The sequence below is a fragment of the Aegilops tauschii genome, chromosome 1 (genome assembly GCF_002575655.3).
Source record: "Aegilops tauschii subsp. strangulata cultivar AL8/78 chromosome 1, Aet v6.0, whole genome shotgun sequence".
Lineage (NCBI taxonomy): Eukaryota > Viridiplantae > Streptophyta > Magnoliopsida > Poales > Poaceae > Aegilops > Aegilops tauschii.
Window position 1 is genome coordinate 483479608 of NC_053035.3, and position 13095 is coordinate 483492702.

A 13095-nucleotide genomic window follows, 5' to 3' on the forward strand; every position below is an offset into this window, starting at 1 on the left:
TTGCCCTCCACTCCCACAATGTCCCTTTTTCCTGAAAGAACTATGTGGCGCTTTGGCTCATCGTATGATGTATTCGCTTCCTTATCTTTTCTTTTTCTCGGTCTGGTAGACATGTCCTTCACATAGATAACCTGTGCCACATCATTGGCTAGGACGAACGGTTCGTCAGTGTACCCAAGATTATTCAGATCCACTGTTGTCATTCCGTACTGTGGGTCTACCTGTACCCCGCCTCCTGACAGATTGACCCATTTGCACTTAAACAAAGGGACCTTAAAATCATGTCCGTAGTCAAGTTCCCATATGTCCATTATGTAACCATAATATGTGTCCTTTCCCCTCTCGGTTGCTGCATCAAAGCGGACACTGCTGTTTTGGTTGGTGCTCTTTTGATCTTGGGCGATCGTGTAAAATGTATTCCCATTTATCTCGTATCCTTTGTAAGTCAATACAGTCGAAGATGGTCCCCTGGACAACGAGTACAACTCATCACAAACAGTGGTGTCACCTCTGAGACGTGTTTCCAACCAACTGCTGAAAGTCCTGATGTGTTCACATGTAATCCAGTCGTCACACTGCTCCGGGTGTTTGGAGCGCAGACTGTTCTTGTGTTCATCGACATACGGGGTCACCAAGGTAGAGTTCTGTAGAACTGTGTAGTGTGCTTGAGACCACGAATATCCGTCCCTGCATATTATTGAGTCCCCTCCAAGCGTGCCTTTTCCAGTCAGTCTCCCCTCATACCGCGATTTAGGGAGACCTATCTTCTTAAGGTCAGGAATGAAGTCGACACAAAACCCAATGACATCCTCTGTTTGATGGCCCATGGAGATGCTTCCTTCTGGCCTAGCGCGGTTACGGACATATTTCTTTAGGACTCCCATGAACCTCTCAAAGGGGAACATATTGTGTAGAAATATGGGCCCCAGAATGACAATCTCGTCGACTAGATGAACTAGGACGTGCGTCATGATATTGAAGAAGGATGGTGGGAACACCAGCTCGAAACTGACAAGACATTGCGCCACATCACTCCTTAGCCTTGGTATGATTTCTGGATCGATCACCTCCTGAGAGATTGCATTGAGGAATGCACATAGCTTCACAATGGCTAATCGGACGTTTTCCGGTAGAAGCCCCCTCAATGCAACCGGAAGTAGTTGCGTCATAATCACGTGGCAGTCATGAGACTTTAGGTTCTGGAACTTTTTCTCTGCATATTTATTATTCCCTTTATATTCGACGAGAAGCCAGTGGGGACCTTCATATTGAGCAGGCATTCAAAGAAGATTTCTTTCTCTTCTTTCGTAAGAGCGTAGCTGGCAGGACCTTCATACTGCTTCGGAGGCATGCCGTCTTTTTCGTGCAAACGTTGCAGGTCCTCCCGTGCCTCAGGTGTATCTTTTGTCTTCCCATACACGCCCAAGAAGCCTAGCAGGTTCACGCAAAGGTTCTTCGTCACGTGCATCACGTCGATTGAAGAGCGGACCTCTAGCTCTTTCCAGTAGGGTAGGTCCCAAAATATAGATTTCTTCTTCCACATGGGTGCGTGTCCCTCAGCGTCATTCGGAACAGCTAGTCCGCCGGGACCCTTTCCAAAGATTACGTGTAAATCATTGACCATAGCAAGTACGTGATCACCGGTACGCATGGCGGGCTTCTTCCGGTGATCTGCCTCGCATTTGAAATGCTTGCCTTTCTTTCGACATTGATGGTTGGTCGGAAGAAATCGACGATGGCCCAGGTACACATTCTTCCTGCTTTTGTCCAGGTATATACTTTCAGTGTCATCTAAACAGTGCGTGCATGCGTGGTATCCCTTGTTTGTCTGTCCTGAAAGGTTACTGAGAGCGGGGCAATCGTTGATGGTTACAAACAGCAACGCGTGCAGGTTAAATTCCTCCTGTTTGTGCTCATCCCACGTACGTACACCGTTTTCATTCCACAGCTGTAAAAGTTCTTCAACTAATGGCTTTAGGTACACATCAATGTCGTTGCCGGGTTGCTTAGGGCCTTGGATGAGAACTGGCATCATAATGAACTTCCGCTTCATGCACATCCAAGGAGGAAGGTTATACATACATAGAGTCACGGGCCAGGTGCTGTGATTGCTGCTCTGCTCCCCGAAAGGATTAATGCCATCCGCGCTTAAACCAAACCATACGTTCCTTGGGTCAGCTGCAAACTCAGCCCAGTACTTTCTCTCGATTTTTCTCCACTGCGACCCGTCAGCGGGTGCTCTCAACTTTCCGTCTTTCTTACGGTCCTCACTGTGCCATCGCATCAACTTGGCATGCTCTTCGTTTCTGAACAGACGTTTCAACCGTGGTATTATAGGAGCATACCACATCACCTTCGCAGGAACCCTCTTCCTGGGGGGCTCGCGGTCAACATCACCAGGGTCATCTCGTCTGATCTTATACCGCAATGCACCGCATACCGGGCATGCGTTCAGATCCTTGTACGCACCGCGGTAGAGGATGCAGTCATTAGGGCATGCATGTATCTTCTGCACCTCCAATCCTAGAGGGCATACGACCTTCTTTGCTGCGTATGTACTGTCGGGCAATTCGTTATCCTTTGGAAGCTTCTTCTTCAATATTTTCAATAGCTTCTCAAATCCTTTGTCAGGCACAGCATTCTCTGCCTTCCACTGCAGCAATTCCAGTACGGTACCGAGCTTTGTGTTGCCATCTTCGCAATTGGGGTACAACCCTTTTTTGTGATCCTCTAACATGCGATTGAACTTCAGCTTCTCCTTTTGACTTTCGCATTGCGTCCTTGCATCGACAATGACCTGGCGGAGATCATCATCATCGGGCACTGGTTCCTCTTGATCTCCAGCAGCTTCCCCCCTTGCAGCATCATTGGGCACATCGTCTGGTTCCTCTTGATCTTCAGCAGCTTCCCCCGTTGCAGCATCACCGTATTCAGGGGGCACATAGTTGTCATCGTCCTCTTCTTCTTCGCCGTCTTCCATCATAACCCCTATTTCTCCGTGCCTTGTCCAAACATTATAGTGTGGCATGAAACCCTTGTAAAGCAGGTGGGTGTGAAGGATTTTTCGGTCAGAGTAAGACTTCGTATTCCCACATATAGGGGATGGACAACACATAAAACCATTCTGCTTGTTTGCCTCAACCACTTCGAGAAAATCATGCACGCCCTTAATGTACTCGGAGGTGTGTCTGTCACCATACATCCATTGCCGGTTCATCTGCGTGCATTATATATAATTAAGTGTGTCAAAAACCATTACAGAACATCATGAATAGATAATTAAGTGACCAAATTAATAGAAGTTCATCATCACATTAAAACCAAAGTACATACATAGTTCTCATCTAACAACATATATATAGCTCTCCAGAGCATCTAATTAATTAAACCATACATTGAAACTATGTAAAACATTTCAATGCGAAAACAAATGCGATCATAATCGCAACCAAGGTAACAATTGATCCAACGGCATAATGATACCAAGCCTCGGTATGAATGGCATATTTTCTAATCTTTCTAATCTTCAAGCGCATTGCATCCATCTTGATCTTGTGATCATCGACGACATCCGCAACATGCAACTCCAATATCATCTTCTCCTCCTCAATTTTTTTATTTTTTCCTTCAAGTATGTTTTCTTCTTCAACTAAATTTAACCTCTCGACAATAGGGTCGGTTAGAATTTCCGGTTCAACCACCTCCTAGATAAATAAAATCTGTCACATTGGTCGGTATATTTGTCATAAACAATAGATGAACCAAATAGTTATAAAAAGATAATATATACCACATCCGAATCATAGACAGGACGAGGGCCGACGGGGGCGGATACCAAAACCATCGCACTATGTAATAAGAAGGAATAATAAAAGTAACAAAATTAGACAAGTAACTATCTAAAGTAAGAATTTTTTTCCTTTCAGAAAGAAGATAAGAACAAGAGGATCACCACGGTGGTGCTGGCGACGAGATCGGCGCGGGCGATCGACGGCGGTGAAGACGAGGACGGGACGCGACGGACCGCTAAACTTAGACAAATCTCTGGGAAAATGGAGCTCGAAGGTCGAGTTTCGAGAGGAGAAAGATTAACTAGTGTGGCTCAGACATTTCATCGAACACCTCATGTGCATAGGAGGTGAGGTAGAGCACCCAAATGCCCTCCCCTCGCCGGCCAGAAAAAACAGAGCACTGTGGAGTGCTCTGCTGTGGCGATGGGGTATATATAGGGAACTATTTGGTCCCGGTTCGTGGCACCAACCGGGACTAAAGGCCTTTGGTCCCGGTTGGTGCCACGAACTGGGACCAATGCCACCTTTCGTCCCGGTTGGTGGCACCAACCGGGACCAAAGGCCTTGTGCTGCCCCGCGTCAAAAGTTTAGTCCCACCTCACTAGTTGAGAGGGCTCGAGAGTGGTTTATAAGCGCTGCTGCGCCCACCCTCTCGAGCTCCTCTCAACTGCAGGCTTTCGGGCCTAACCCGTTCTCTTTGCCTGTGGGGCCTACTGGGCCTTCCGCGGGCCTGAATCCTGGCCCACGGATGGGTTTCAAGTCGTATTCAGGCCGTGGTGGCCCAGTAGGTGGCATAAATTTTTTCTCTGTTTTTTGTTTTCTCTTTTGCTTTATTTGTTTTGTTTTGTTTCTACTTACAACAAAAACTTATTTATTTTATTTCCAATTACTTATGTATTTTACTTTAATTATTTTATTTTTATTTATTTTACTGCTGCTATTTTTATTTAATTTATTAAGGTTTATTTATTTAAGTTACTATAGTTTATTTTATTTTATTTTATTAAGGTGTATTTATTTTTATTTACTATAAAAAAATGAACATAGATGCGCTTATAGAGAAAATTCAACCTCAATTCATAATAAATTTCTATGAAATTCAAAGAAATTTACTGTGAATTTAGGTCAAATTCCCTGTATAAGGGCATCTATTTTCACTTTGAGAGGAGCTCAACAAGGCAGAGAGGGACGGGCTTATAAACTGGTGTGAGCGCCCTTCGGTTGGCGAGATGGGACTAAACACTGGCCGCAACTAGGACCAGCCCTTTAGTCCCGGTTTGTGGTATGAACCGGGACGAAAGGGTGGTGGGCCAAGAGCATGGCACATTGGTCCCGGCTTGTCCCACCAACCGGGACCAAAGGGTCCGGACGAACCGGGACCAATGCCCCCACGAGGCCCGGCAGGCCCCTGGCCGCACGAACCGGGGCCAATGATCACATTAGTTTCGGTTCGTGACTGAACCGGGACTAATGTGAATATTGCCCTGTGACCAAAACCCAGTTTTCTACTAGTGACTGTTCGTCGTTCTCTACGCGCACGTGCCCCTAATGAGGGCGCCGTAAGTGGTCGAGCGCTCGCGCCAGCGTTGGCGCGAAGCGGGTGGCGTTGATGCGAACGTCCTGCTTGGCGAGGTAGAGCTCGAAGACCTTGGGCCAGCCGCTGCGTGTTAGACTTAATCTTGATTCAGGTATCTGTATAGTTTGTTTTTCGTTATGCATGTAGCTTAGTTTGTCTAGGGAGTAGTTGTCCAACGAAGCTTCAGCAGAGGCGTGCGGAGAAGGCGAGATGCCAAGGCGTCGTGCGATACGACGATGATGGCGAGATGCCAATGGCGGTGTGAGGCTGCAGTGCTGCGTGAGGCAGCGTGGCCGTGTGATGCGGCAAGTGCGACGAAGGCTGGAGTGTGGGGCTCTACGAGCATGTTTAGCCGGCTGGGTTGATCCGGTTGTGAGCTGCATGCAAGTCCTAGTCTTGGGACGTTGGAGTGAATCAAGGAAACAAACTGGCTGCATGCAAGTAGTTGGTTAGCTAGCTTTGTGCGTGTGCATGGGTTAGTGGGTTTAGTGGCCCGAGTGGAGGCTGGGTTAGGGCGTGCGTGAGCCAGCCCGGTGTATATATATGTGTTGATCAGATGAATGAAAAGGAGGCCGTGAGGGCTAGAGCAGAAAAATGTAGCGTTCTGTACACCAAGGGAAGGGCCTCACGGCAAAGCTCTTCTGGTCTCCCTTGGTTCATGCGTGTGTATGTGTGTGTTCTCATGTGTTCGTGAGAGAAGATGAAGAGAGAAACCTCAGGAGAGTTGTGCGAGGCAGCTCGAGGTAGAAGATTAAGCCGTGCTGCGAGAGGAGCGGCGCCAACACTGCGGTGGACGGAGTCGGGGTCCTTGATCGCCGGGTGCTCCGGCCCCAGCGCCTCCAGCAGCGAGCTCTCGTCCACGCTCACGTCGTAGTCGAAGTAGCCGAGCCCCATGTCTGCGGAGGGCGAGCCGAACGCGGTGCTCGCGATGAACCCCATCTTCCCGTACGGCACCACCTGGATCAGCACGCCACCCGGCGGCAGAAACAGCGCGTTCGTCAGCCCCGCGCTGTGGATGCCTAGCACCACGTCGAACGAGTTCACCACCCGCGCCTGCTCCGCGTCGGGCGCGTCGCCACGCAGCTCCGCCACCACCGCCTCGAACCCCTACGCCTGTGCCGCCCGCGCGATCTCCGGCTCGTTCAGGATCCGGCGGTAGTGCCCCCGGTGGATCAGCAGCAGCCGCGGCTTCTTGTGCGGCGGCGGCTCCCGGGCCAGGCTGACGCGTGGGAGCGCGTAGGTCTCGCGCAGGAACCGGGTGAAGTCGGCCATGGAGAGGCGGCCCCCCGGCACCAGCTCGGGAACGATGCTCAGCTCCTTGTAGAGTCGGAGCCCCACGGTGACGCGCGGGAAGCACCGGACCTGCGCGTCGCCGTCCATGTCCACCGCGTCGTACTTGGACAGCCCCCGCAGGAAGGCCCTGTACTTGACCGGCCACTGCGGATGGAGCCGGATGTTGGCGATGAGGAACATGACCTCGCCGTGGTACCGCCGCGACGCGATGAAGACCGGCGCCAGTATGTCGCTGTAGTCGTGCCAGTAGTTGCCCGCGTACCCGTCGATCGCGAAGAGGACGGCCGGCACGTCGTGGGTCACCGTGCATGGCACCGCGGCGGCCCGGTCCTGTAGCTGCGTCACGGTGACCTTCCTTATGCCGTCGAGCTTGCGCGAGTATGGCGTGATCATCCACTCCCGGCGCTCTGACTCGGACCCGCTCGCCGGGACGAGGGTCACCGACAGGGCAGTGCCGTTGGTGCGGACGTCGCCGTCCACTTCGCATGTGTCGGATAGGTCATAGGAGCGCCCCGCCGTGCTGCACACCACCTTGCCATTCTCTGTCGATCGACGGCAAGCAAAAGGATTTTTTTTACCATGGTTAAACTAGCTTCGTTCATCAGCATAAAAGCAAATACGATCAAAACAACACGAGTCTTCACCTGTTTCATGGGGATCTTTGATGTTATTATGATCCATGATCTGTCCTACTTCCGTAATGACAACTGCAAATTAAGCAAAGAAGCTCAGCTTCCGGCAGGGGTGCATAGAGACGGCGAGGTAAACTGTTCCATTATTTACGCACCATGAGGGGGTAGGCTGACGGCGAGATGCCGAGCGACGAGATAGGTGAGGAGCATGAGGAGACCGCCGACGACGAGGCCGACGTTGACGTGCTTCTGCACCGAGCTCCTTTGGCTCCTCCCGGGCTTCACCTCGCCGCCGTGCATTGCAACTTCCTGCTGCTGCCGCCGCCGCCGCTCTCAGCTTTTTGTAGCTGTTGTCATTCTTGCTTTTGTTCTGCAGTCAACATGGCTGCACTAGGATACAAGTCAACATGGCTGCGCTTGAGGCTAATCTAGTGGGCTAAGTGTAATTAAGTGTGCAAATTGTTGTTGACTAGGTGTTGCTAATTTCGTGGGCTGGGATACTAGGTTCTGATTGAGTATTTTTTCTGAGAATGAAATGATAACACATCGTTGACGGAACAGGGCCTGCCATCTATCGTGATTCTACTGGTTTATAAGTCGGGTAAGAATTTTTAGTCTTTAATTTAACCAACAAAAACATGCGTGACATGCTTAAAATATATGTTTAAAAACTTTACCCAAATGATAAGTGCCACACGTGTGGCACGAAGCACTCCGGCCCTAACGGTTTTTACAACTAAAGTTGACATCCGTAAAAAAACAAAAAAGAACTGAAACTTGCCATCCGAAAAAGAAGTTGTGTCATTCTTGACAACTAAAGTTGCCATGCTCGCGTCACTAAAATTGTCATAAAAAAGTTCGGAGTTGCCATGTGTTCGTGCCATACATGTGGCACTTATCAGGATAATCTAAAGATACATACTTTTTTGAGAAATAGATTTTTTTATAATATAATGAAGACCTAAACACCAGTTCCCAACTTGCAAATTAATGCAACAAGAGGGAGTAGATGATTTCTTTTTAAAAATTGATGTCAATTGGAATTGTTCCAGCAAAGTATAGCATAGACTCACAAAATTTATCATATTGTAGTACGAAAATGTACATATATTTTTTCTGAACATCTCTTTTTCAGATGTGTACGGTGCAAGAAGATGTTCATTTGCAAAAAAAATTGTTTTTGGACAATTTTTTGTGTAGTATGAGTATGAAATGTGAGGAGGTTCAAATCCGCCCACGAGAGTTTACCCGATTCTTTTCCGTTGAAAAACTTCGTTAGTTTCATCGGTTGACCGATTATTTAGTATTGCACTTAATACATGGCCGTGGTTTGTTACCAGCGGTAGCGGGCACATTGTTTAAGGGGCTCTAGAAATTTATAGCACGTATAGAGATTATATGACAACATCATATATACCATATAATTATAGTGATGGATGCTTATCAGACCCACATATTTTTTTCACAAGCAATTTTTTTCCTAAGCAACATTAGTACATCCCCAACAGTAACCAAGGTATTCGACGCCATGCACTGTGGGTGGGCCATGTTGCAGCGTTCTCACTTGATGAAGGGGTGCAATTGGTGTTCTTATTAATAGAACTTGGTACTAGAAAGAGAGATATCACATGCAAATATATTATCTTGAACATCTTTTATGGTTGTGAACTATCAATGAAATTGAACAAAGTATTTTTGACTAGACATGGAAGACAATCTAATGATCGCATTGTTATGCATATTTTATTTTACTTGCCATGGATCCTCACATGCATAATTTATTTCAGCCTCCGCTAGCCTTAATTCCCGTACTAAGCATGAATTCTGCTTGTGCATTCAAAAACCCTGAACCCAGTCTCCTCCACAAGTGTCCACTATACCTACATGTGGGTCAAGAAAGATATTCCAAGTAAGTTGTCATCATTGGAGGCATCAAAGTTGCACTTGAATGAAGTATGAATTTTTATTGGAAGAGAATTGAAACTTTATACAAACTTGTGATACGGCATAAAACTATAATAATAACACAAATGGGTGTAATCAGAAGGGGCAATGTAAAGTAAGGTTCCTTTCTAGTAAACTTTATGCAACCAAAACCCCCAAAAATGCATGACAAGCTCTGCTTCTCTCTGGGAAGGGCTTCTCTTTTATTTTTATGCTGAGCCAATTTTCGCGATCCCTCTTAAACTCTTAAAGTAAACATAGCATAAGGATATGACGTATCCCTCTACGGAGGGCTTTTGTTTCACCACTCCAACCACCGTAAGGATATGACATATTTTAACCGGTTAAGGCAAACGTTTTACAACAACAAAATACAGTTTAAATGTCTTTAGAAGAAAACACAAAATGCATGATAACTGAACATACTTAGTTGATTCAAAACATTTAGTAGTGAGTAAGGTCAGGTATCAGAGCGTATATATGTTCGTTCTCTTTGAAATTGTTAGTCTATCAACAAGGACGTTTGCTTTTGGAGCCAGTTGTGCGAGTGGTGCTCCACATGTGTTAATCATTGGCATTTCTAAAATTTAGTATGATTACATAATTATTTTTAATACATGTTGTCAACTTTTGAAGTAATTGCGCGTTTAAAAAAATACAATCGTTATATGAGTAACTCAAAAAAAAACTGTGTGTTGGGCATATTCTTTTAAATAGTTACATATTTGAATAATATAATGAGGATGCACAATAATTGCACATGCTTATGGTCCTGAGCGAAGACACATTAATTTTGGGCCGTGCCTGTGTTTTAGTAACTTTCAATTAGCGAGTAGATTTGCCGACCAAAGCAGATGCCAAGAACCAAAACATGAACGTTATAATACGGCTAGAACAAGTAAACTTTCCGCTCCACAGCTGGCATGGTGTCTGTGTGCCAACTAGTGAATCCATACATATCCCTCGAACTGTTATATTTTGTCCTTTCTTTGCCAGGCAAAGCAAAGCAGCACGCTGCAGCTACCGTCGTCGCCTAGCTACCAGCGGCGCACGATGGATTCGTTTATTAATTCTGGTTGAACGGCATGTTCTCAGATCTTGCCATGGTAATAGTAGTAGTGCTAAAAGAAGTATGGGCTGCTTCCAGTAGCTAGCAGCGTAATTAGACAGTTGTTCCAATGCAAGGCCGACAGCAGGCCGTGGTAGCCCAGGCACTGGAGTCATTAGTAGAAAACAGGGCTTTGGTCACAGCACAATATACATATTAGTCCAGGTTGCATTACGAACTGGGACTAATGTGAGCATTAGTCCCGGTTCGAACGGCTAAAGACATTAGTCCCGGTTCAAATGGACCCTTTAGTCCTGGTTTGAGACACGAACCGGGACAAAAGGGCATCACACCCTTTAGTCCCGGTTCGTGTCTCAAACCGGGATTAAAGATTAGACCTTTAGTCCCGGTTTGAAATATGAACCGGGACTAAAGGGTGCGATGTCCTCTAGTCCCGGTTCGTGTCTCAAACCGGGACTAAAGGGTCCATTTCTCAAACTCTACCCCTCCCCCCCCCCCCACCCCCCGTGTATCGCCATTTCAGTTTTGGAAAAAACAAAAAAAAATGATAAAAACTTCAAAAAATAAAATCCTTCGATATGTAGTTATATTACTACATCTACTAGTTACGAAAATTAAAAAACTTAAATTTGGACATGTTTTGCAAAAAAGTGTCATGAAAAAGTAAAACGGCTATAACTTTTGCATACGATGTCGGAAAAAAATATAATATATCATTCCGTAGGCCTGTTTGCAAATTTTTAGAATCCTCAAATTCTAAAAGGAAAAAAAGATATGCTCAAATTTCAATTTTTTTTGAATTTTGGTTAAATCTGGTCAAACTATGGTCAAACTACTTATTCAAGAAGTATTAGTGTTACTACATAATTATTCAAGAATATTAGTGTTACTAAATAATTATTTCAATTTTTTTGAAATTTGGTCAAATATGGTCAAACTGTGGTCAAACTATGGTCAAACTACTTATTCAAGAAATATTAGTGTTACTAAATAATTATTGTTTTTTAGAATAATAGTTTCAAAGTCAAACAGTGAAACGTGTGACTTCATGCTCAAGCTAAACTCCTGAGGGTTAATAGGATTGACATCTTACTATTGTCAGGAAAACAACAAGTGCAGCCTTGGAAACAAGGGGGAATAGAACCCGGAAGTTAAGCGTGCTTATGCTGGAGTAGTGAGAGGTGGGTGACCGGCTGGGATGATTTGGAATGATGAGGGGTGATTAGAGATTAGAAGTTAAATTGAGCAGTGATGAGAGGTGATTAGAGATAAATTATAAAATAATTCAGAAATTTGAAAATCAGAAAAAAAAATTCAATTTTTTTTCATAAAATACCAACCGGGACTAAAGGTGGAGTTCCAGACAGCAGCCACGTGGAGGGCCTTTAGTTCCGGTTCGTATAAGAACCGTGACTAACGCGGGGGGGGGGGGGGGGGGGGGCTTTAGTACCGACCCTTTAGTCTCGGTTCCAGAACCGGGACTAAAGGCCATCTAAAACCAGGACAAATGACCCTTTTTTCTAGTAGTGAGTGTACATATACGATCGGTGTGCAACAACCGGAAGAAATTGATGGGAGATTCGTTGGCTGGGTGACAGAACAGCTGAGACTGATGAGAAGGAAAGCGAAGTTGACACGGAAAATGAGCTTTTCTAGCTGTGGAATATATGCCCCGGCCAGCCGAAAACATCATATCGCGCACTCGGTTTTGCAAAGTTTCTATGCTCGGATGCAGCTGGACAGAGCTAAGCTATCTATCAGCTCAGACCGATCACACCCTTCCAAAAGGAAAAACTTAGATTGATCACATATCTAAAGCATGTGAGTGATGGATGATGACGTATCTTTCTTACTCTTTTTGGACAGTATATATGTTGATCCGCTTTATTACAATTACACTTAACAGACACTCTTCAAAGGACGAATTTGTTCTCTTGTCTGGCTTATGGGGTCAATTGCATCTAGTGTGGTACAATGTATCCAGAGAGTGGAACAAAAAGGACAAAATCTAGCATGCAAAATCCGTGCCATCACGAGTCAGAGGCATCACTTGCTCGAGGTGAAGGCTCTTATCTTGTGTTAGGGAAGCAAACTAGCGGCTCGTGTCCGCTAATCCAGCAAATTAGGGGCAGTATATATATATATATATATATATATATATATATATATATATATATATATATATATATATATATATATATATATAAGTTTAAGCACCCTTGGATTCTCTATAGCCTCCAGCCACCTCCTTTTGCTAGGATTTCTAATTGACTGCTTTCTGTCTGATTTCCTTTATTTCATCGTGAACAAACAATGGCCGCGATCGCCGCATAGGGGCAGTGCAAAAGTGCAGCATGGTGGAGGCACCGGTCTGTTCTTTTCTGCACGCAGAAAGTGTCCAGTTCAGGACAAAAATTTATTACACTTTTCGATGAACTGGCCGGGCACTATGTGCAAGTCTCAAGGAGTATTATAACCAGAGCTTTGTCTAGTTTAGGATAGAAGAAATGTTAGGGTCCAGCTGATAGATTCACTCAATCATTATGATTCTAGCTGCAACTCACGAATTACAAGTGGATCTCAAGGAAGAAGAAGGGATCAGAGAACAGAGGAGGAAGAACTCGAACTACAAGAAAACGACGCACGTCACACCAAGCCAAGGCCGAAGCAGCCTCCTCTGTTATATGTAGTCACGTCTCCATGAGCTGGATGGTGGCTGTGGGCCCTGCGAAGCCCAGGTCGCTGACAAGAAACGACGATCAAGTGATCATTTTGTGTTTGGAAGGTACA

At 45.7% G+C, this 13095-nt stretch overlaps 1 pseudogene; it reads right to left on the minus strand.

Annotated features, from left to right (window-relative positions):
- Positions 1–5336: 5336 nt before the first annotated feature.
- On the minus strand, positions 5337–7592 carry LOC109779361 (beta-1,2-xylosyltransferase XYXT1-like; annotated as a pseudogene).
- Between the last annotated feature and the right edge of the window lie 5503 nt (positions 7593–13095).